Source organism: Chinchilla lanigera, unplaced genomic scaffold (assembly GCF_000276665.1).
Source record: "Chinchilla lanigera isolate Chin_1 unplaced genomic scaffold, ChiLan1.0 scaffold00008, whole genome shotgun sequence".
NCBI classification, from domain to species: domain Eukaryota; kingdom Metazoa; phylum Chordata; class Mammalia; order Rodentia; family Chinchillidae; genus Chinchilla; species Chinchilla lanigera.
In genome coordinates, this window is record NW_004955409.1 from 11,165,547 (window position 1) to 11,187,840 (window position 22,294).

General features: G+C 42.4%; 1 protein-coding gene and 1 long non-coding RNA gene across 3 annotated transcripts in view; one reads left to right on the plus strand and one right to left on the minus strand.

Annotated features, from left to right (window-relative positions):
• Gng2 (guanine nucleotide binding protein (G protein), gamma 2) overlaps positions 1-13,447 on the minus strand; it is a 103,539-nt gene extending 90,092 nt beyond the window's left edge. The window contains exon 1 of one of the 2 annotated variants that reach the window (XM_013510328.1): positions 13,252-13,447. The gene's annotated coding sequence lies outside the window, so the exon portion shown is untranslated. The remainder of the gene's footprint in view (positions 1-13,251) is intronic. The other variant, XM_005376788.2, reaches the window with a different exon arrangement.
• A 1,481-nt stretch (positions 13,448-14,928) lies between these two features.
• LOC102012834 overlaps positions 14,929-22,294 on the plus strand; it is a 13,663-nt gene continuing 6,297 nt past the window's right edge. The window contains exon 1 of the long non-coding RNA XR_001232647.1: positions 14,929-15,078. This is a non-coding gene — a long non-coding RNA (uncharacterized LOC102012834). The remainder of the gene's footprint in view (positions 15,079-22,294) is intronic.

Below are 22,294 nucleotides of genomic sequence, written 5' to 3' on the forward strand. Positions count from 1 at the left end.
TTTTGTATTTTTGAGACAGGGTCTCGCTATGCAGTTCAGGCTGGACTTGAGATCACTTTGTAGCCCATGCTGGTCTTGAACTCGCAACCATCCTCCTGCCTCAGCCTCCCAAGTGCTGGGACTACAGGCGTGCACCACCACGCCTGGCCTGGAATTCAGTTTTGACCTTGGTGCTACTGTTAACTCCTACAAAGAAGATAGGCTGATAATCCTAGCATGTTGGTTTCCTCTGTGTGAAATGGAAATGAACCTAATTTTAAAGGAAACTTAAATGGGAATTATTAACCTATTATTGTAAACCCACTGAAGTTAAATCCCTTGATACTAACATATAATACAACATTATACACACACAGTCATTTAAAATTAAATCAGACACATAAGCTTAAATATCACATGGTTTCTCTCATATAAGAAATCCAAAGTATAAGTAAATTAAAGAGCAAAATAAAAGACAGATAAGAGGTTCTTTTTTTTGTTGTTTGTTTGTTTTTTCTGGTATTGGGAATCAAACTCACGACCTCACGCTTGCCAGGCAGGTGCTGTGCCGCTGAGCTAAATCCCCAGCCCCAAAAGACAGATAAGAGGAAACAGGGAGACAGGTCTTTTGCAGATGGCAAGGTGACCAGGAGATGGAGGAAGGGGATGAAACCGAAGGGGATGAAAGAAGAATTGAGGTGTTGCGTGCACGGACCAATTGCACACAAGGGATGCAATCGTCACGTACTGTAGACATGCTGTACTGCAAATCAAGATTAAAAGATGAAGTAAAACGAAATAAAATTACTCTTATCATTCAAAGAGCTCTGCATTTTCTGTACTGTTACCAATGATACATTTTTTAAAAGAGAAAACCAGAGAAGTCAGGATAAACTAGAGTCTTCTGAGGTAACAAATAACGCAGTGTCAGACAGCTTGATTCTCTCATACTCTGTCTGTTGGACAAAGGAGAGACCTCCTTGGTATTATCTTTACTTAAGACCCTGGTTTAAGAGGGCAGCCGCCGCTGCCATCCTTGTACCACTGCCCAGGGCCAAGGGCGTGCTTGCTGCCGGGCTCTTCCGGCTTCTTCCTGGAGGTGACACCCAGCTCTGAGGCTCACATGTCACTGGCCACTGCAAGGCACAGGACCACACCTAATGAAAGTGGGCAGGGAAGTGCAAGCTTATGAGATGGAGAAGGAAAAGGGGAAGTAGTTACGGCCGGGTCCATGGATTCCTGAACGAATGGCGCAAATCTGAGACTAACTCCACTAGGTCAAAACATCAACATCTGACTGTCCCAGGGAATAGTTCTCCTTGTTTGATTCCAAACTCCAAGATCTGAGAACCTGTGATTAACACTGGGCCGTAATAATCACCTCTGCTAGAAAATGGTAAGAACTCCTTGGATAAAATAAAAGATAATCGACGGCAGATTTGTAGTAACAATAACAATTATACAAACAATAGCTACACTTCTTGGATAATGACTATAATTCAAGCAGCATGCTAAATAAACACTCTACATCTGTAATTTTCTCCAATTTTGTGAAGTAGGTATCATCATTATTATTTCCCATTTTACAGATGAGGAAACATGCACAGAAACTTAAAACCATTTATTTGTCCAAGAGATTCTGACTCCAAACCAATCCTTTAACTACTTTGCTGTCCTGTATGTTATATCTTAGATTGTTATTTTTCTACACTACTATATTTTAGGATTATTTTAAGACATACTAAAAGAAAGATTAGGGTTTTTTTTTTTCTTTTTTGCCTAGGAATTCTAGCCTTTTCTTAAATTTGTCCTATTTTAATTTAAAATGCCTTAAAGCTTTTCAATATCGAATCTTTTCTGAAGGAAAAAATGATAAAATGCTTAGTGAAATGGTTTCATGCCCATATGTGGCATATTCCCAAACACAATCAACATTCATGAGATTTTAAAAAATGGCAAAGGATCAGTTTATTTCTCAAAAATAAAAGAGATCTAAAATGACAATGAGGGTTTTTTTTTTCTTCTTGATTAAATTTTTTCACATTTTTTTTCTTCATGGTTCTACAGAGATCGTATAAATGGCTTTCTTAAACAGAGCTCTGTTGGCAAAGCCTAGAAATTAACTTTACTTTCCTGTTTAAAAATGCAAATGTAAGAGTAGGAGGTACTCAGTCATTTATTACCGCAAAGTACTCCTACCATTAATGCTCAGTCTGCGATGGTGAAAATGCACAGACACACACCGTAGAGATGAGCAGTCAAAACACTGTCATGGCAGCGATCCCACTGAAATCTCCTTTTTTTCCAAATCTTCCTTTTTCGCTATTGCTGCCTCATGTGTCGCCTCTCAAATATATCAGAGGAGAAGTAGGCAGCGTGCAGGAAGGGCAATGTTAATGGTACTGCATGAGTGGCCTATGGAGCTGGAAAGTGGAACCCTATTATCTAAATAGTGCATAATCGGAACTCCCCGAGATTATTCATCCCTCTTATAGGTGCTGTCATCAACAAAATAGATGCCTGTCTAAAGAAAACAAGGTTTTCATGCAAGTCAGACTACAGACTTTAGTCACGGGAGCCTTGGTCTCTGGGAGTTCATTACTCAACCCAAGGTGGATTTTATTTAGATCAAATTGATTGAAATGACCAGTCAGGAAGACTCAAAATTAATTATATATATTCTTTTACAATACAGAAATGCAGTGCTGGTTGTCTAAATTAAATGTTGTCTCTACTACTTTTTTTAGGAGCTGATGTATTTCTTTCTGGAATATTCTGTTTAGAAAGGCTGGCTATTCTTTACTTTGTCTCATTTCAGCCTTCTGTGTTTTCCTTCTTAATTCTTTCTCCATCCTACCTAGATCATCGCCACCAATAAAAGCAAGTAGAGAGTGAGAGAGAGATTCTGTCAAAGGGAAATGCTCCATGGGAACTATTCAATTCAAACCTGTGTGGTCTTGGTAAGTTATTTCGCCTTTTTGAGTCTTGGTATCTTTACTTATCAAGTAGAAATAATAATAGAGTCAAACTCTATCGGCCGCCTATGCAGTGCCAAGTAACCTTCCTTTCTTGCTAATAAAACCAGACTTTGTTCTTGGGGCCTGGGGACCAGGTTGTCCCAAGAAGCTGGGTGCTCTACTGCCTCATGAGGAAACTTAAATGAGCAAGCACAGTGGGTCCATTCTCCTGGTCACTAATGCCTATGGCGGCCTGTGAGTTGGGAAGAGAATTCTGCTGGAGGGAGCTGTTCTGTCCCTTTATTTTAAAGAGAAAAAAATAACAAAATAACAACAACAAAGACAGAAACAAAACAACAAAAAACAATAAAAACAACACAGGATTTCAAAACAAGATGATAGGAATTGACAATGGTTGTTATATCACATATTGTTATGTTCAGCGAAGTTGTTCTGTCCCTTTAAAAAGAGTTGTCTGAGAAGAATTTAGCCCCTTTACTGCGGCTGTACACACTGAAATCTGCCTTTCTGAAAAGATAGTCATCTCCTCCACAGAGCCAAGGCAGCCGGCCTCACACAGCAAATCTGCTGAGGGGCTATAATGGAAGGAAGAAAAGAATTCAGTTTGCTAAGAACATTGTCCAGCTACTAAATAACTACCTCTGAGTCTGCCCTCCCTTCATTAAGGTCTTGAGATAAGTTTCCTATTGCTTAAACCATGGTGGTAGGGCACTTTTCCTTTCTTTTTACCTGTAGCCAAAAGTAATCTGGTAGAAAAATATTGTCTTTGCCTCCTAGGATTATTTTAAAAACTAATCAGAAGCAGTAATGGATATGGAGTATTTGGCACAAATTGAATGCTCAGAAATGCTGGCTCCCAACTTAACTCTTGAAATCTGTGGATCTTCAAACGCGAGTGAGGCCTTTACTCTGGTTTGCTTGCGTCCTCTGTGAGGTTTCCCTTGGTTCCCACACACAGAATTAAGGACAGAAATAATTGCTTTCTTTTCTCTATTCATCTATGACATAATACCAATTACCTCAAGTTATTGTTTTCTGGGTTTTCCCCTTTTTTCTAAGGTTATTTTAAACAATAAGAATGGTATTTAATTCAGACAACAAGACCCATAGAGCTGATTGTAGTGTAGGAAACATATATATATCTTTAAATGGAGTAGTCTTCCAGACGGTGGGAATCAACTTTATCTACATAAAATCTGACCCATGCCAAGTACTCAAGAGAATGGCTACCTAGTTTAATTGAAAATCCACTTTCCACAGAGGAAAACATTTTCTAAATTATTGTACATGTTATAAAGTATGATTAAAAAATAGAGTGAATACTTAAGTTTTAAAAATGTTTTATAATAAAAGGTACATTGCCATTAATCCCCCTCCAAATACTCTTCTTACTTTGAACACACTTTTCCCATCATTCTTGCCACTTTCTGAAACAGTTCTGGAAGTCCTCCTTCATGAGTGTCTTTAGCTGAACTGTCTGGCTACCTCAGTGTCCTGAACTGATTCAAAATGTTTGCCTTTCATGGTCATTCTGACTTTGGGAACGAGCTGGAGGTCACAGATCTGGTGAATAAGGTGGATAAGGATGTACTGTAATGGTTATGAGCCTGCCTTTCCACCAGATGATACTCAGCAGCATCATTCACTGCATTTTTTTATTGCACCCCATAAAGACCCTCACAAAAGAAGTCTTACGGAACTGCTTCAGAAAGGGGTAGCCATGATGGGAGAAATGTGTCTGAAATGAGGGGGAATCTTATGAGAGAGGTTCAAGGCAATGGGCTGTACTGTAATACATTTTTATTTAATTGATCATTTTTTTTTTTTGATCATTCCATGTATGTGCAGGACATCACATTTCCTCTGAAGTTTACCCCATCCTTACTGCAGAAACGCACATACACCTTCTGCATGGAGGCAACGCCCAGCCCAGATCATGTTGTGCTTATGGCTGACTCCTCACCACCGGTTAGGTCTTAGTAAGTCAACTCTCACCTCTTCAGAGAGCTTTTCAGGGACTGCTCAGCAAAGCTGATGTCCCCATTTACCACTGCTGTCCTGTGCATCATCTCTGTCATTCAACTTGCTTCTAGGGAGCCTGGGGCACGGATACTTTTTGTAAAGTACCCATCACGATTTCTCTTGTGTAGCTAGATCTGCAAATCACTAGCTTAGGTGCTGAATATCTCTCAAAACCAGAATGTAAGTTCCAAGAAAACAAAGAACTGGCTGTAGTTCTCTCTTGTCTCCCTGGCATTTTGAGGGCATGTGGCACACTGCAGACATTTACATAAACCTTGTGGACAGAGAGACTAACTGAATTGTGAGTAGTTCTGTATTTGTCTGTGTTCCCCAGAAGTGTGTGGACTCCAGAGAGTAAGGACTAGGTCTAGCTCACTCTGCAACCAAAAAAAAAAGAGTCTGTGAGCCAAGGATTGTGGTGCATGGCTATAGTCTCAGCACTCTGGGAAGCTGAGGCAGGAAAATAACTTGAAGTCCAGCTTCATCAGTTTGGTGACTTAATGAGATCCTGTCTCAAAATGGAAAGAAGGGAGTAGAAAAACAAAAAGGCAGACATAGCTCAGTGTGAAGACTCTGGGTTCATTTCCAGTTCCCCAGGGGAGGGGGAAGTCACTCAAGAAGGTCATTAAATAAATGGCAGATACACAAACTGCATTGTGTGCCACGAAGCTGATGACGATAAAATAAAACCAGATGTGGCTGTTGCCCTCAGGAGCTTGCCGCATCTTAGGAAGAGGGGGAAAATGCTGAAGGCTGTGTTAGATCTACATACTAGGATGGACTCAATATTGTGATGAAGGATCAGGAGATACAGAGAAGGTAAAGATTGTTTTTCACGAGGGAAAGAAGGAAAAAGCACAAGAAGGCGTCACAGGGAGGGGGCCACTAGGATTGCTCCTTACAACAGGACCTGCTGGAGGTTATTTCACACAATAGGAGGCCTGGCTGAGACACTGGCTGTCCACACGGATGAGCAGGCAGCGTCAGGACACATTTCCAATCACAGGGTAAAGCGCTATGCAACTCACTGCAACTTGGGGTGCTTAGAGAGGAAGAAGGTGAAACTGAGTTTCAAATGGGAAGTGGAGGGTGGCATCCAACAGCACGGAATCAGGTGAGGAGCTCGGTTGAAAGGTCAGAAAGGCATTGGTGGGCGTGATCCTGGCTGTGTGAATTTACATGTCGGAGGGTTGGGTGGTCTGAGGATGGCGGGACTCCTTGCTGTGCAAACTTAGAGGGAAGGGTGAGGTCAGGTGGAGAATCAGGTGGGCTCGACACACACAGCCATGACTGAAATGACAAGAGGGGATGTGATGCCAGGAGGGAGAAATGAAGTGGCCAAACAACCCAGTTTTGAGAACACCATTGAAGGAGCAGGCACCAGAGGGGATGGAGATTGGGACCCTTTAAAGAGGTCGGAAGAAAACAAGAGAATCAGTAGAGATTAGAAAAGTCAAGGAAAAGCATTGTTGGCAAGAGGTCTGTTTCCCTCCTTACTTTCTATCTTTTTTCTTGTTTTTTTTTTTTTGAGACAGGGTCTCGCTATACAGTTCAGGCTGGCCTTGAGCTCACTTTGCAGCCCAGGCTGGTCTTGAACTTGCAATAATCCTTCTGCCTCAGCCTCCCGAGTGCTGGGATTACAGGTGTGCGCCACCATGCCCGGCTTTGTTTCCTTCATTTTTAATTAATTCATGGTGCATGGAAAAATGAAACACGTTTAAAATAAAAGGGAAGGACCAATAAAAGAAGAAACCAAATATGTCCAAAAGAGATATGTCCTCTCTAAGCACCCCAAGTTGCAGTGAGTTGCATTATGTCAGAACATAATCACGTAGACATTAAGCAGGGAAAGGAAGAAGAATATAATTAGAGAATTTGCTCTTGAAGGAAAGCCTATGTTAATTTGATCTAGAAAGGAAGAAAAAGAAAATGAATAATGTTGTGGTCTAGATATTTGTGTCCCCCAAAAGCCATATGTTGGAATCTGAACCCCAGTGGGGTTACAGTGGAAGGTGGAACATATGGAGGTTGTGATTAGGTCATAAATGGGATGGGTGCCCTTTATAAAAGAGAGCGTGGGAGGTAGCTAGTCCTTCCAGCATAAAGACACACAGAAGGCATCATCAAACATCTAATCTGCTGGCACCTTGACCTTGGACTTCTCAGTCTCCTGAACTGTGAGAATAAAGTTCTGTTGATGCCAGCACAGTCTGTAATAGCTAAGTCTGGGAAAAAGGTCAAATGCCCATCAACTGATGAACTGATAAAAAAGATGTGGTTTGTGAATGCAATGGAGTACTACTCAGCCATAAAGAAGCATAAACTTGAGCCATTTCTAGGTAAATTAATGCATCATGAAATCACACTCTTAAGTGAAATAAATGGGACACACATGCATCAATACTGCATTGTTTCTCTGATGTGAGAAACTGAAAGTGTACAAAAGGACCAAAATGTGTCACAGATATTGTGAAATAAGAAGAAAATGTTCAAATGGGGAGGGGAACTAAGGAGGAGGGAGGGGAAATGGAAGGAAAGGAAAAGAAAAAATGAGAAAAGGATAAAATGGAGACAAAGATTTGTAAATAAGAAGGGGATTTGAAGGGTCAGGGTTAGAGTTAGGGGTTGAAAGGAGGGTAGGGGAATGGGGAAAAAAGAAGAATCAAAATATGTCATGTATAGGTATAAATTCCCTATGATATTTATTATTTATATCTAAAATGTACCAATAAAATTTTAAAAAAGAGAGATAACAAGCCTGGTCCTGTCTTACCTCAAACTTTAGTACACAATGGTACCACTTCTAACAAACATGTTATCATGAAAATTTGATAACTGAGGATTCTCTTTTTAAAGATTTAACAAAGATCTTTGGAGCTCATCTGAACCCTGATTCCCATTAAACTCAATTTGTTCTACTTAAAATAAGGGTTTTTAGGAATCATATATACCTAATACACTTACCAGAAAATCTGAACCTCTATCCCACATTGGTATCTTTACTCTGGAATAAATTTGGACACACAAACTCTGTATTTAATAGGGTATTAAATTTAAATTTACCCTCTTTTTTCCAACAAAATAATTCAGTCTTACAAACGATTTTAAGAAGGACAAGGTAAAAAGACTTTATCCATTTGCTCTAGCATGGGAGGAAGAAAAACAGCAAGATTTGGGAAATGTAGTAATCAACTGGACGACTCTGAATTCCAGGTCTACTTCATTATCCACCATGGTGGCAGTGTAGGGTTAATAGAGGCTGGGTCACGCCAGGTCATTTTCAGCTTTACTCTTCTACACTGTCTCAGCCCAAGGACTAAGTCTTTTTATTTTATTTTTAATGGATAAATAATGACTGAATGTGCTTATGGGGTATAATGGGATGGTTCCCTACATGTATACATTGTAGACGGAACAAATTAGGTTAATTAACTATTACTTTAGAGGCAAAGGGTGACTATAACTCTGAGTCTTAGTTACATTTTTCCATTGCTGAGACAAAATACCTGAGCCCAAAGTTAAGGGAGGGAAGGTTTATTTAGCTCACAGTTTGTGGAGGTTTCAGTCCATAATCCGCTGGCTCCAAGGCTGGGTGGCACATGGCAGGCAGGCAATCATTCATGGCGGTAGAAGACAGCAAAAGCAACAAGCGACTTTAATAGCATCTTTCTGCCTCCTTTCTACTCTATCTAGGCTGCTGGGATTAGGGCAGTGCCAAACCAATCACTAAACTGATCACACATCCTCAATCCCAGCATCACACACTCCAGATACAGCCATCTCTGAAAAGCCCACCCCCCATGACTACATGAAGCTTTGGGGGGACATCAAGACACAAACTACAACATTCTGTGACTCTCTTCTCTCATCTAGGCCTAGTAAGGCAAGCTTCCTGGGTTGTCATAGTGATTGTAGGATTATAGATTTGCAAAGTAAAGAAAACTGAGGATCATGAACTGCAAACTGCCATTTCCCCATCACTCATGCACAGAGGGCACTGCAGAAAGTTAACATAGTCACTCAGGGGCTCCTCAAACCCTGCAAAGTCAGTGTCTGCCCCACCACCAAGGTCAGATACTGCTGCCCTTCTAGAGACCGCCTTAGTCTTTACGCCCAGCTCTCCTCCCAGCCACATCCTGCCTCACTCACTGGTTTAGGGCTTAGGAATGAAATCTGTAGTAGAAAATGAAACAGAAAGGTTCTTTATTTTTGAAAGTGAAATCTGGATTAGAATCACGTTCTGTTAACAGAAACTTATCTCAGAAACTCATTTCTTGTTTAATTACAGCAGCCCCTCTACATGGGCATTTAAAATGCTGGTCATTTTAAAGGCAAGAACAATTTAGTACTTTAACTTTTCCTTTTTTTTCTGACTCTGTTATTAGGCCTTTTTTTTTCATCCTGAGTCGCTTCACCAATGAGTGGGGACGGACCCAAAAGCAGCTGAGGTAACAGCCTCCCAGTGACACCTTGGCGGTGGACTGATCTGTGACTTGACCAGCAAGATCACTAGTGAAATGGTCCACGCGCAGGGCTGAACTACATGATCAGGCTTTGGAGATCACCCGTCAGCAGCACCTAAGTATATTGTCTTGCTTTTGCCTTCCGATTTTTCACCTTTTAAGAAAAGTACAAATTTGGGCAGGGATGAGGCTTATACAGATTAAACACAAGTATTATAATCATAATCTAATGATATAATGTTAAGAGAGCCCACCATTTAAAAATGTCTCCTCAAAAATGATCCAATTAGAAAGCAGTAAAAGGGCTGGGGATATAGCTCAGTGGCACAGCACCTGCCTGGCAAGCACAAGGGCATAAGTTCAATTCCTGGGATCAAAAAAGAAAGAAAGAAAGAAAGCAGTGAAGGACTTGAAAAAGACATTTCTCCAAAGAGGATATGGCAAGCACCAATGGGCACGTGAAACATCACTAATCACCAATCAGAGCACCATGAAATACCACTTCCTACCCATTGGGTAAACAAGTGTTGGTGAGATGTGGAGACACTGCAGCCCTTGTGCACATCTGATGGAGCCAGCTGCTGTAGAAACTACTATGGGGGGGGTTCCTCAAAAATTAAACACAGAATTATTATAGTCCAGCACTTCTGGACATCCAAAGGTTAAAACAAGAACTCTAACATATATATGTACACCTGTACTCATAGCAGCCTTATTTATCATAACCAAAAAGCAGTCCAAGTGTCTATCAAAGGATGAATGCATCAATAATATGTGGTATATGCAGACAGTGGAATATTACTCAGCCATTAAAAAGAAGGGAAATCTGACATGTGCTACAACATGGATAAACATTGACAACAGTACACAAAGTGAATTCAGCCAGTTACAAAAGGGCAACTACTGTCTGATTCCACTTATGGAATCACATTCTAGAGACAAAGTAAATGGTGTTTACCAGGGCCTAGGAGGTGAGCAGAATGAGGAGTTACTGCTTCACAGGGGCAGTTTCTTTCCATTTTGTAAAATTGAAAGAGTTCTGTGGATGGATGGGTGACTCACACGATAAGTGATTGTAATTAATATCACAAACCTGTACACTTAAAAATGGTTGAAATGAGAAATTTTATGTGATGAATATTTTTTCACAATAAAGTCTCCTCTACACTTACAGGCAAAGATTAAAGCTATACTAACCTTGCCTTATGCCAGCAAGGAAGAAAAAACATGGCCCTTCACTATCTTCTCTGTGCTAAGCACTTGTTTATCTACACACAAAAGCAAGACCCAAGCCAAACAAAAACTGTGTACTACTGATCCCTCTTTACAATGAACCCACGAAGGCTTGTAAAGTAATTAATCCATCGGGTCAAGAGTAAGAAGCAGAGGTAGGAAGGAGTCAAAGCTGGATCTGCCTGGCTTGGAAGCCTCTGTTCTTTCCACTCCCTGGTGTTCTTTTCTTCTACCCACAGAAGTCTTTTGTGAGCAGGCTTTCTGCTTTGACTACAGAGCTTTTAGACTTAAAAGTTGGGTCTTCCTTCTGAAGTCTACTAAAAAAAGTCAGCCGAGCAAGCACACCCACTACATGCCCACCATCTGAAGCCCAGGGCTGGCCACGAAATAATGGAATCACGATCCCATTCAGCCGCTGGCCATATGGTAGGAGGAAAGACACAATTAAAATTGCAGTCGACTCCCTCCCAAGCCACTGAATACTCTGAGCAAAAGCATTATGTCTTTCAATATTCCATATGGCCAGAATCAGTGAAAATAGTCTAATTTTGCAACACAGGAGCATATTCATCTTTTCCCTAAACATGCTACCATCATAGTTGCTGGTGCGCTGTTACTAACGTTCTGCTTCAAGCTAGAACTGAACAATTAAGGAAATGCTTTGTGCTGTACAGAAAATAGGCACCTCTTAGTGGTTGTCGGAAAGGTAGCAGGGGGCCCTCTTGACGCTACTGCGCCTATCGGTCAAGGTTTTATTTTCCTACTTTGTGTGAAGCACACACAGAGGAGTAATGCACATTTTCTATACCTCCCCAAACAAAGCAGGGTGTTGGCACTGTCTAGTGACTACAGCCTGTACATGGATGGATACCAAAGTCCAGCCCAGATCCCCAGCGGTCTGCCTCATTTCATGCCATGCAGTTTGATGACGGGTCTCTGTGACCCAGCCCAAATCTCCTATCTGGGAAGATTATTGTTACATATTTCACTTGAGGATGAGATGCAAAGAGGTGGAACTGTGGAATCTGAGACATGCCCTGTTTTGCCCACAGCTTTGCATAAATTCAGTGAATCTTTCAGACTGGCTCTGTGGTTTCAATATCAGTAATACTTTGTCTCTTAGGAATGGTGCAGGTTTACTTTAATGAAAAGCCTCAGGAAAAAAAAAAATAGACATTTTTCTTTAGTATCAGTATAAGCTTCCTGTCTCTGAAAATGCTACTCGACAAATTCCAGGGAGCGAAGTCAATATCATAAAGATGGCAAAAACAAAGCAAAACGAAACGAAAACAACAAAAACTGCAACCCCCGACCGCCTTCCCCCGAGGGACCATCAGGAGGGTATATACATTCTCAATCGGTATTATTTACTCTCTTAAAACTTGTATTTAAGAATTTATGAGCATCAACATATGCCGTTTTATTTTTTTTACTCCAGGATAAGCGATTTTCTTTCTCTTCTTTTGAAAAAGTACCTCATTTCATTATAAAAATCCAAACAAAACCCTTTTATCAATAACCATTATTGCTTAACCACACTTTTTGTTGAAGATACAAAGCTTGATTTTTTAAAAAAAATCATGCTACGCGAGGCTATTAAACTATTTCTCCTATATATCCTGCCAAAGGAACCTTACAATCTCAGCTCTAACCGTATTTTATCAATCATTCATAAATATGAACAACTCAGGACACTCATTAAGAGTACCCATTGCTCAGGAAATTAAAGAACAATAATTTCGCTTGCATTGTACTAGTCCGGGTTGTACTAGTTTCTACGGCGTCTACCCATAAGGAACTGCCCAGCTCACGTTTACATTTTCTCCCCGATGAGGTTAACTTCCACCTTGACCTAGAGATGCATTAAATGCACGTAAACATCACATCCGTGCCTACATCACTTACTCTCCCTAGACCGCCACGTTCCCGGGAACAAGGAGGGAACTTCAGCCTAAGACCCACTGGCAAATGGTAGCTGTTTCAGAGGCTTGCCTGAAGACAGCCTCACAGAGCTGAGGGAGGAAGATGCCGTTTTTCAAAGGTAAATACTGTCCCTCCTGGACACAAATCGACTTTGTTGGCCAAAAAAAAAAATCAAATCTCAGGACAAAAGGATTTAAACCGCTACCCCCAAAAGCCAAATCACAGCCATTGTATTGCAAAGCAGAGACGGTGAAAGAGAGAATGCGCCTAACGTTTCCCACCACTCACACCCCTCAGCCTGGGGACTGCAGCTCGGATGCCAGACCCAGGTCTCAGCTCCAGCTGATTCCAACTCAGCCCTGCTTCTCTCCTCCCCGCCAAGCTGGGCAAACCGCTTCTCACATTCAGCCTGTTTTCCTGGTAAGTCACCAAAGCTAGGCACGGAGGAGGGATTTTGTTTTAAGAAAATGTGTCACACATCTAACCATCATCCTCCAAAGCCTTTCTAATCATTTCCCCCAAATCCTGAAGCAACTCATCCAGCTTCCCGTAGAAATCTGCCCTAAAATAAAAAGAACCCACAGGCACTGGTCATTTCTCCCCCTCCCGCCCCCTCCGTCAGAAAGGAGCAGCGTGGAAAACGTGTCCCTTACCTTGGCTCCGGGGCTCGGTCGGAAGAGAGCGGCTTCCCCTCGCGGAGCTGCTGTTGCTTGCAGCGAGCTCAGCCCAGCCCGGCGCAGCCGTCCAGCAGTAGTAGGAGTCGCCCACAGAGCGGCGGCGGCAGCGCTGTGTGTATGTGTAGCGGGCGGCTGCAGCCCAGGGACTAGTCCCCACCCAGCTTTGTCAGCGTTCTTGCTACAGGAAGCGGCGCATCTCCCACTTCCTCCTCTCCTCGGTAGCTGTTCGCAGCTTTCTGCGTTTCCCTCTCATTCCATTTCAGGGCTTACGCTAGGGCTTTTGCTGCTCCGGGGCTACCGAGGGAAATTTGACTGTCACCCTCTTGACCCCTTTGTTCGAGGTCCTTCTGGGGACTGCCTGTGCTTCCTTCCTCTTCTCACTAGGCACCCTCACCTCCTGACAGCCTCCGCTGCCTCAGTGGCCCCCCTCCCCGACACCCATGCTACTTTTTGAGCCTGAATTTGGTTTCTCCTTCTAGCTCCCGCTTCTGCTATTGGTTTTACTGGGTCCCTGGCCAGGCTCTGGCCCTAAGATCCAGCGCCAGCCTCAGCTGCACCCTCTGCTTTGCAGCGGTTCCTGTCTCCCTGCAGTTGGCAGCTTCTTGCTGCAGAGTTTTCCTCTGTGGCCAGCAATCCAGTAGCTTCATTTCTCCGAGGTCCGCTAGCACTCAGATTTGACTTCACCCACATGCTCAGCAGAAGGCAGCCCTGGCCAGCATTTCTGTGGAGCACAGGGGCCAAACGAAGCCCTGCAGTGCAGGACATAATGCCAGCAGGTGTGCTTAGATGGAAGGAAGGAGGTCATGCTGAAGGCTGTGGACTCCCAGTCCAGAAGTAGGGCCCTTTTCCCACACCCAGGTAGGTCCCAGAGGACCCTGGTGTTCCTCCAGCCCCTAACTTCATTCTAGAAGGTACCACGGACATGGATAAGGGCGGAGCCAGCAGCTACTCTGTCTGCCAGAGTCAGAATGCAAGCTGTCATTTCTGACTTTGTCCATTTGAGCAAATAATATAACTTCCATGCACTTTTGTTTCCTCGTCAGCAAAATGGAGATGGTGATGGTCATACCCCACAGGAGAAATCAGGATTAAGACCGGACAGAGATGCTAAGAATAGTTCTGGGAACATAGGAAGTATTCAACACATTCTAGCTCTTATTATTTTTAGAGGAGGTTAAAACTCAGAGGTAGCAAGTGACTTGTGCAGTTAGTGTCAAACCAGGATAAGCGCTTAGTTTTGCAGTTCCCCAGTTAGTATACCCATGATGTAGCCCTGAGCCCCTGCAGCATTACACAGTTTCTGAGTCATTTTCCCCTTGTTCTGTACACCGGGCAATGCTATGGAGTTGAGAAACCCCCCCTTGGAATCAGTACCTGGAGAGCTAACCTCCCAGCAGCAGAGCCCATTCCCGAGTCCACTTCCTGTGTCTAGTCTTTCCTTAATCTTCCAGCAAGACAGGAAATGTTAGAAATCTAGGGCTGACGCAGGTTAACTCACCCCGTGAGCCTTCCGAACACACCTTGGGGACCATAGCACATTCTCTGGCAGGTACAGAATTTAATTTCAACAGAATGTTCTGAGACAGTCCCAGGATGAGCTTTGTTTTGATTTAATGTTCCATGAACAGAGCTTGCTTATTTTTTCCTAGAAGGCTTTCATCAGAAAGGACCTGATGTCATCTCACTAATATCTGAAAACTTCACAATGGATTGTTTTAAGATGAAAACCAAGGAGCTACTTTTGAACCACCAGCAAATGGAAGTATAGAATCAGAGGAAGAGTTGGCAGAGATCCACTATAATGTGAGTTACTACCCAATTAAGCATCCTGTTGGCAAAGGTTACTGGGACCTTTTACATGTAAGTTTAAACATAAGTGATGCTAAGTCTAGGGAAAAGGAGACGCACGTTACTGTTGGAAACTGGAAACAAGTTTTAGTTAATTTTAGGCCAGTGGGTTCTGGCATTAAGTCTGGATTCAAATAGATTTTTTTAAAAATAGTTCTTACATTTTCTCTCACTCATCAGAAAGTGGCTGGTATTTATATGTAAATCTATATAGGAAAACCTCTTTCAAATAATAAAATCACTAGGAATTTGGCTTGCTGCTGTCTAATCTGTTCCTCCACTTCTGGAGATAAAACTCACAGTAGGTTAATCTGGCCATTTCTGGGAGCTACCAACTAGACTGTCTTCTAAGCGAAGACAGTTTGAACAGTTTTCTCTTCCTGTCATTAACCTCTGCTTTCAATTCCTCCAAACAGCTTCTTTTTCAGGAGAGAAAAATAAAGCGTAGGGCTATCGATTGGCCAAGGGAGAAGATTAATCCAGTTTATAGCTCTTAATATAAACATGATAAGATCTAAGGCTGCAAAATATTCAGATTTTAGAAAAATGAGGGAATTTCATCTCACCATTGTAGGCGCACACCATCAGTTATTAGACGTGACCCGCTCCTACATGAATTAGATCAATGTCAAGACAAAAGTCTATAAAATACTTTAACATTCCTCAAGGGCCCCGTTTGCAGGCATTAATGCCTTGTATGTCTTACATCTGCCTGGTAGAGAAGGTCGGTAATGAAGGAGACATAACTGTGGCCTGGGGCTGGGGATTTAGCTCAGTGGCAAAGCTAAAGCAAAGGTTGTGAGTTCGATTCCTGGTACTGGAAGAAAAACAAAACGAAAAAAACAAAACAAGATATAATTGTAGCCTGTCTGTCCTGTGTTATTGAGCATTCTAGCTGGATGTTTTTTGGAGTTCTTATGCTTCACAGCCCCCAAATTATATGCATTTACCTTTATCCAAAGCCTAGTTCTCTTTCTGTAGTCTCCATTTTATTTAAGGAAACATATAGATTAGTTGCCCATAGAAGGAATAGAATAATCTCAGGACATTTTCTTCATCTGGAAACCTCTGTTTCCCAACCTGATGCATAAAGTTTCATCCTTCCATCGCCCTCTTCCAAAGCATTTCTTCGCCTGTATGCTCCCCCTCTCTTTCCCTTGCCGCTGTCTTTTTTCCTAAATATTTTGGACGTTCTTGTAACAGTGCAAAACTCCCCATTTTGCCCTCCTCCCTCTGGTCTCTCTTTAAACCACCCCTACAAGAAACACATTTTAAAAAAGAAGAGTGGATCCAGTCTCTGTTGTAACTCTTCACTCCCCTCGCCCTACAGCTTATGGCCGGCAAAGCTTTCTGTGGTGCTATCTGTCTACGCTTCAGCTGTGACACCTGTTGTCACTGCACCACCCCAGAAGCTTCCTAATGAAGCTTTGTTCTTTTCTCCCCTGCCGGGTGACAGTGCATTTGCTGCTGCTAGACAGACCCTGTTCCCTCCTCCACTGTGTCTGCTGGTAAATCCTTCTTATTCTTCAAGAATCTCCCATTGTGAGCTCGTGGTAGCTTGCCTCTACCTCCACTGCAGCACCGACTGTCTTACTGATTTGCTGTGTGCTCATCTTAGCTGTTAGTAACTGGGCCTCTAAGGTTAGGGCCATGCTTCACTCCTCTTTGCTGCTGTTTGTTTAACTAATATAGCGGAGAGTTTGCAAATGTTTGGAGGTTGAACAGGCATCATTGGAAGACATTCCAGAATAGCTTTTGTATTCCTTTGGGGGCCTGGAAAGCGGGGAAAGGAAGTCTAAAGTGAGAAGTTGGTCATGGGGTAAGAAACAGTAATTCTGTGTTTCCTTTTGCAAGCTGCAGAAAACCATACCACACATACACAAAACGCTGAATGTTTGTTATATGGACAAGCCTAAAGAATTCTGGGGGCCATTTCTGGTCCCATTTTTGCCCTGAGTTGCTTATAAAGAAGCATAGTCTGGCAATTAAAAAGTAATTTAGAAAATGTTAAAAGACATGGAAAGTAGGAAAGAAAGCTATTCTTTACCTGCCTTCCTGGAGAGGCTTTAAAGAGGCCAATTTACAACCCAGAAACCCTTCTTGCAGCCCTGCCTGCACTCTCTAGCCGTTGCCACCTCACAGCTGTCCCAGAGCCTGGATGCCAAGTGCCCAGCGTTCCTTACCATTCCCTTCAACCAACTAGGAGTTCTTTACTACTTTGATTGCCTTCTGCAGCTGAGCCGTCTCTACCTTTCTGTTCTGGTCTCTCTCTTTCTCTCTCTGTTCTCATTCTGTTGTCTCAAAGCCCCTCCTGCGCGCATGCTTGGGCGGTGAGAATGGAAGGGTGGGAGTGAAATAAGAAGGTGAACTCATATACTGTACTAATGCATCTCAGCCACTCACAGTACTGATGCTACCTTTAATGACTCACTTAATTGCTGTACATAGTAGGGAAGAATAAATAAGTGGGTTAGTGAGCTGTTATTTTATCACAGAAGAGCCGCACCTCCAGGCATTTCTTGGGTCAGCTAAAGGGAGTAGAAGCCCCTCCATAAAGTCCTTCAACAAAGCATCATCACGCTCTGATCTGCGATTTGCAGGCTCATTCCCTCCCCCAGACATCTGAGCCTACCCCCAGCTGTTAGGATCTGAGGAGGCTGAATCATAGCTGGTTTAAAAGAGGGGATGCAGGGGACAAACTGATCTTTCTAGTGAGAGTAGCTGGCCTTCACTAATGATAAATGTCAGTCTCCATGTCATGGTCCAGCATAGACAAGGGAAGGACAAAGCATGTGAGGGCCAACTGTCCTTTCAGAAGGACAGTGTTAGAATCACTTCTCCTGTCCTGTAGGACCAACTTGGGACCCAATGGGACAGTGGGCAGCCTCCCAGACTTGTCTCTAATGTGAATGTTATACAAGTATACAAAGGGTGATTAGAAATATAGTGCAAGTTTAAATTAGAAAAAATGTAATATACTAAAGGGCACACTGCTGTGCATCCCCCTCAGAATACTGCCTCTTGCACTGAATACACTTATCCCATCATGCTTGCCACTTTCTGAAGCAATTCTGCAATCCTCTTTCGTGAGTGTCTTCACAAGGTGTAGGCAAAAATATGGTGAATGTTGCTGCCAAGTACCATCCAACAGAAAGGCAGGCTTATAAAAAACATCACCGTGTGTCTTCGTTCACCTTGTTCACCAGGTCTGGTGCTGTACAGCTTCTGGCTCTTTCTCAAAATCAAAATGACCATGAAAAGGAAATGTTTTGAATTAGTTCAGGACATCACATCAGCCACAACTAAAGACAGTCAAGAAAAAAGACTTTCAGAACTGCTTCAGAAAGTGGCAAGAATGAGGAAACAAGTGTGTTCAAAGCGAGGGAGCACACTTTAAGGAGGATTATGGTAATGTGCCTTTTACTGTAATCATTTTTAATAGAAACACACTGTTTTTTGGGTCATACTCTGTCTGTGTTGCATACAGATAGCCAATCCTGGGCAGGTTATCAGTGATGAACAAGTTCATCAAGAAGCATGCTTTCCTAACAACTTCTGAGAAAATACATCTGCATTTGTTTTGAAGAAGAGACAGGATGGGGTGAGGAGGCTGAGGGTAGGGGGAGATTGGCTGGAGGAGAGCTGACCTGAAGCATGAGCCTTACTCAAAAAGATGTTAGACTTCGAGGAGGAAGGAAGGAAGGTGGGAGATGGGCAGAGAGGCTGATCCCAAGCTGGACAGAGGTAAGAAAAAGCCCTGGCTGCCTGGAAGAGGATCCAAGCAGTTTTGCCGGGGGAAAGACAGGGCAAGGCTTAGACGCTCTCCAGGCGGGACTGGCTGCCATGTTTCTGAAGCTCTGGTCTTCTCTTAAGTAGGAAACATTCCCAACCCTCCCTCCACCAGCAGAATTAAGAATGGGGCTACTGACTGAGGTCAGATGAAAACATTTAAAGCAGATTCATCATTGCCGTCAAAACAGAAACACTAATTCCACAAAATAAAACTTGTCTGCTCTAAATAAGTCTCAAAAGATCAGTATAGAAATTCAAGGGCAACAGGAAAGGAGCAAAAGATGAAGAAGAGGGAATCGGCCAGCCACTGTGACAGAGGTTAGGGAACATTGTGCACTGGCAAGCCCTGAAAAAAACAATCCTTTAAAAAGAATGTCAGAATTAAGGAGTGAAAATCAGTGCGGTTAATATCACACAAGAAAGTCATTTTGAAGTGTCCTGAAAGAAAAACTATGCAATAATAACTCCAGTAATTATCAAGCAGGGAGGAGAGGCAAGACTCAGGCTTTCCTTGCCAACCATGGAGGCCAGACAGGGAGATCAATTTTGACAGTAAATTGGTTGGCAAGAGAGGATGGGGAATTAAAGGAAATATTTGAAGGCATTTTGTCTTTGTTGATTTCCCTACTGTCAAGAGAAACAGATTTTCCTAGATTTACTTATGACCTTGGTCCCAAACCTTCTTCCTCTGCTCTATTTTGGATATATGTATTAAAATTCTTGCTTTGAGATTTCCTGTGAAACACAGAAGCAAAGGAGTTGAGTGTGGGAGACTGTGCTGTGGAGTGCTGACTGGTGAATGTATCTCCCTCCAGTAACTGGACTCAGCACCCCCAGAGGGCAAGGCCGGGTCTTCCATGCCTGTAGCCATAGTACCTAGCACAGGACTTGGCAGATTGTGAATACTTGTTTGACTGTAGCTGAATCTAAACACTCTGGTCTTACATAAGAAAGTCAGGAGCACTACTTACTGTTTTGACAATATAAGCACATATATTTTATAAAATCCGGTAAAATTCTAAGAGAATGAACTAACAACCACCAGGATTACCTAAAATATTATCAATACCATCTTCAGGGATCAGAAAATAAGAAAAGGATATGGCCAAGAGGAAAATTGACATGGCTTTTGAAAAAGAAAAGACCCTAAAGTTACCAACCAAGTGATAATATTAAACCAGGAGGAGAAATTTGTTTTTCCTTGGAGGAGAATGGTGTCCCACAATTCATAGAAGGCTCTGTAAAGTGTTGTCAGTTGATTGCTCTTGCAGATCTGCAAACTTGGAAGGGACAGATGAGAAACATGGGATGCAACTTTCCATGAAGTGTTGTCAAAATGCCTTCAGTTACTTTAACAAGGAAGTGTTTGACATTCTTTAAGTCTTATTTTTATAATTATACAGTGCAATTTCAGCAGAGAAGAACTGTGTGATATATAGTATACTTGAGAGTCTGAAATTGTTGCCTGGGCAAAAATAATCTAGAAGATTCCTGAGCAAGTTACTGTTTTCACTTATCAAGTTTTCTAGATGAAAATGGCTGGGCGAGGAATTCCTTCCTCTACAAATCACCCCCTGTGTGTCTTGGTTCTAGCTCTTGTCACAGAGCACTGTGACATGTTTACCCTTCTCTCTCTGCCACCAAATGTGAGACCCTAGAATGCCCAGGTACTGTCTTCTCCAGAGCTGCATCTCTGGTACCTCTCATAGTGCTCGGTGCTAGGACCTACCAGGTGTGCAGTAAGTATTGCTGCGTGAAAGACTGAGGCAAAAGCAAGGCAAGCAAGTTTAGAGATTCAGTACAGGAGAAAGAGGATAAGCCAAGTATCAGTAGGCGTATTTGTAATTTTTAATATGTTAACAAAGGCCTGTCATATCTTGTGACTGTAACAAATTGTTAATTACACGTTCCCCTTGATGATTTTGTTTTGAAATGTGAAGACTGGGTTATGTGCCCAAGACCTGTTATTGTCTTTGATTCCTTCCCCTTTCAAACTCCCCAGATTTATCCAGATCCACCCAAGCTATTTGTTTACTATTTAAATATTTATATACCTTCCTCTGCCCCCAAACTTTTCCATTTGGAAAGACTTATATTAAAGGAGGACTGACAGTAGGTGTGACTAAAGGAAACCCATCTCTATAGACACACTCACACCACACTGATAAAAGAATGAAGAAGTAATATTGCCTGCAGCCTTATCGAAGGATTACCTCAATAGTTTGATATCTGACGGTGGTGGCAGGAATAACCACAGATAATATAGGCATGAGAAAAAGATACTCATGTTCATGGCTGAAAAGACACCGGTAGAAAAAAATAAGATCCCAAGGAAGAAATTCAAGTGTTCAGAACAGATGGATTTGCTTAATCCATTTATTAGCAAGACATATTCCTATCTTATTCTGGAATAATAGTCTAAGGGAACTCTTCAAAGACTGTCATCTGTGATAATCATCAGAATGGAAAAAAGGGGCCTTTCCACCCTTACAGTTCTAGGAAAGTAACCGTGTGCTGTCTTGATCGGTCAGGGTCTTAATGGTGTCTGGTACATAGTAAGTATTCATTAAATCTTGGTTAAATAAATGATCTCCCCCAAAATACCAGAGTCTCACTGTTCCTACCTATGATTGAAGTAGAGGATCGAGTTTAGTAGTGATAAAAGTCACAGCTGCTGGCTCTGTATCAAGGATGAAACTAGGTGCCTCTCATCTCATTGCCCGAAGGTTTTGTGGGGAAGACTCCCGCGGACTTTTGGTGTGGAAGAAGTATGTACGCAAGGCATCGGGTTGTGTCTCTGACAGCCACACTCTCTCCCCTGTTCCAAGGGAAACTGCTTTGTAATGTAAGGGACGGATTGTGGAAAGGTGTTAACTGACATTGCACCTTTGGGGGCTGATGCAGATCTTTGGTCTCTGCAAACTCTAGATTTGGGAACAGGTGTTTCTGAAGCTGCCACTTTCTTTGTATGAGCAATTGGTTGATGATCAATTGGTCAGGATAACAATGTGTATGTAGTTCCTAGAGGCCCATGCGTGTAATGGGTTCCCAGGAAGCAGTATTTTCTCCTGTGATCTGTTCTGTCCCTCTGACCAGCAGAGACCATGGGTCTTTTTTGCTTCATATGTGCCCTAGAGGACAAGAAATTTTCACAGGAGTCCCGGGCGGATTTCAGGAACGCACAGAAATGGGGAGGGGAATAAAGGAGAAAATTAGAAGGGAAGAACTTATTTTTCTCATGAGGGCCAGTTTTAAAATAAGATCTCTCAAAAGAGACCTCAAATATGAGCCACATAGACAAAAGGAAATGTAATGTATTTTATTATAGAAGGAAGAAATACGAAAGCTAGAATTCAAAATTCAGAAGGAAAAAATTTTT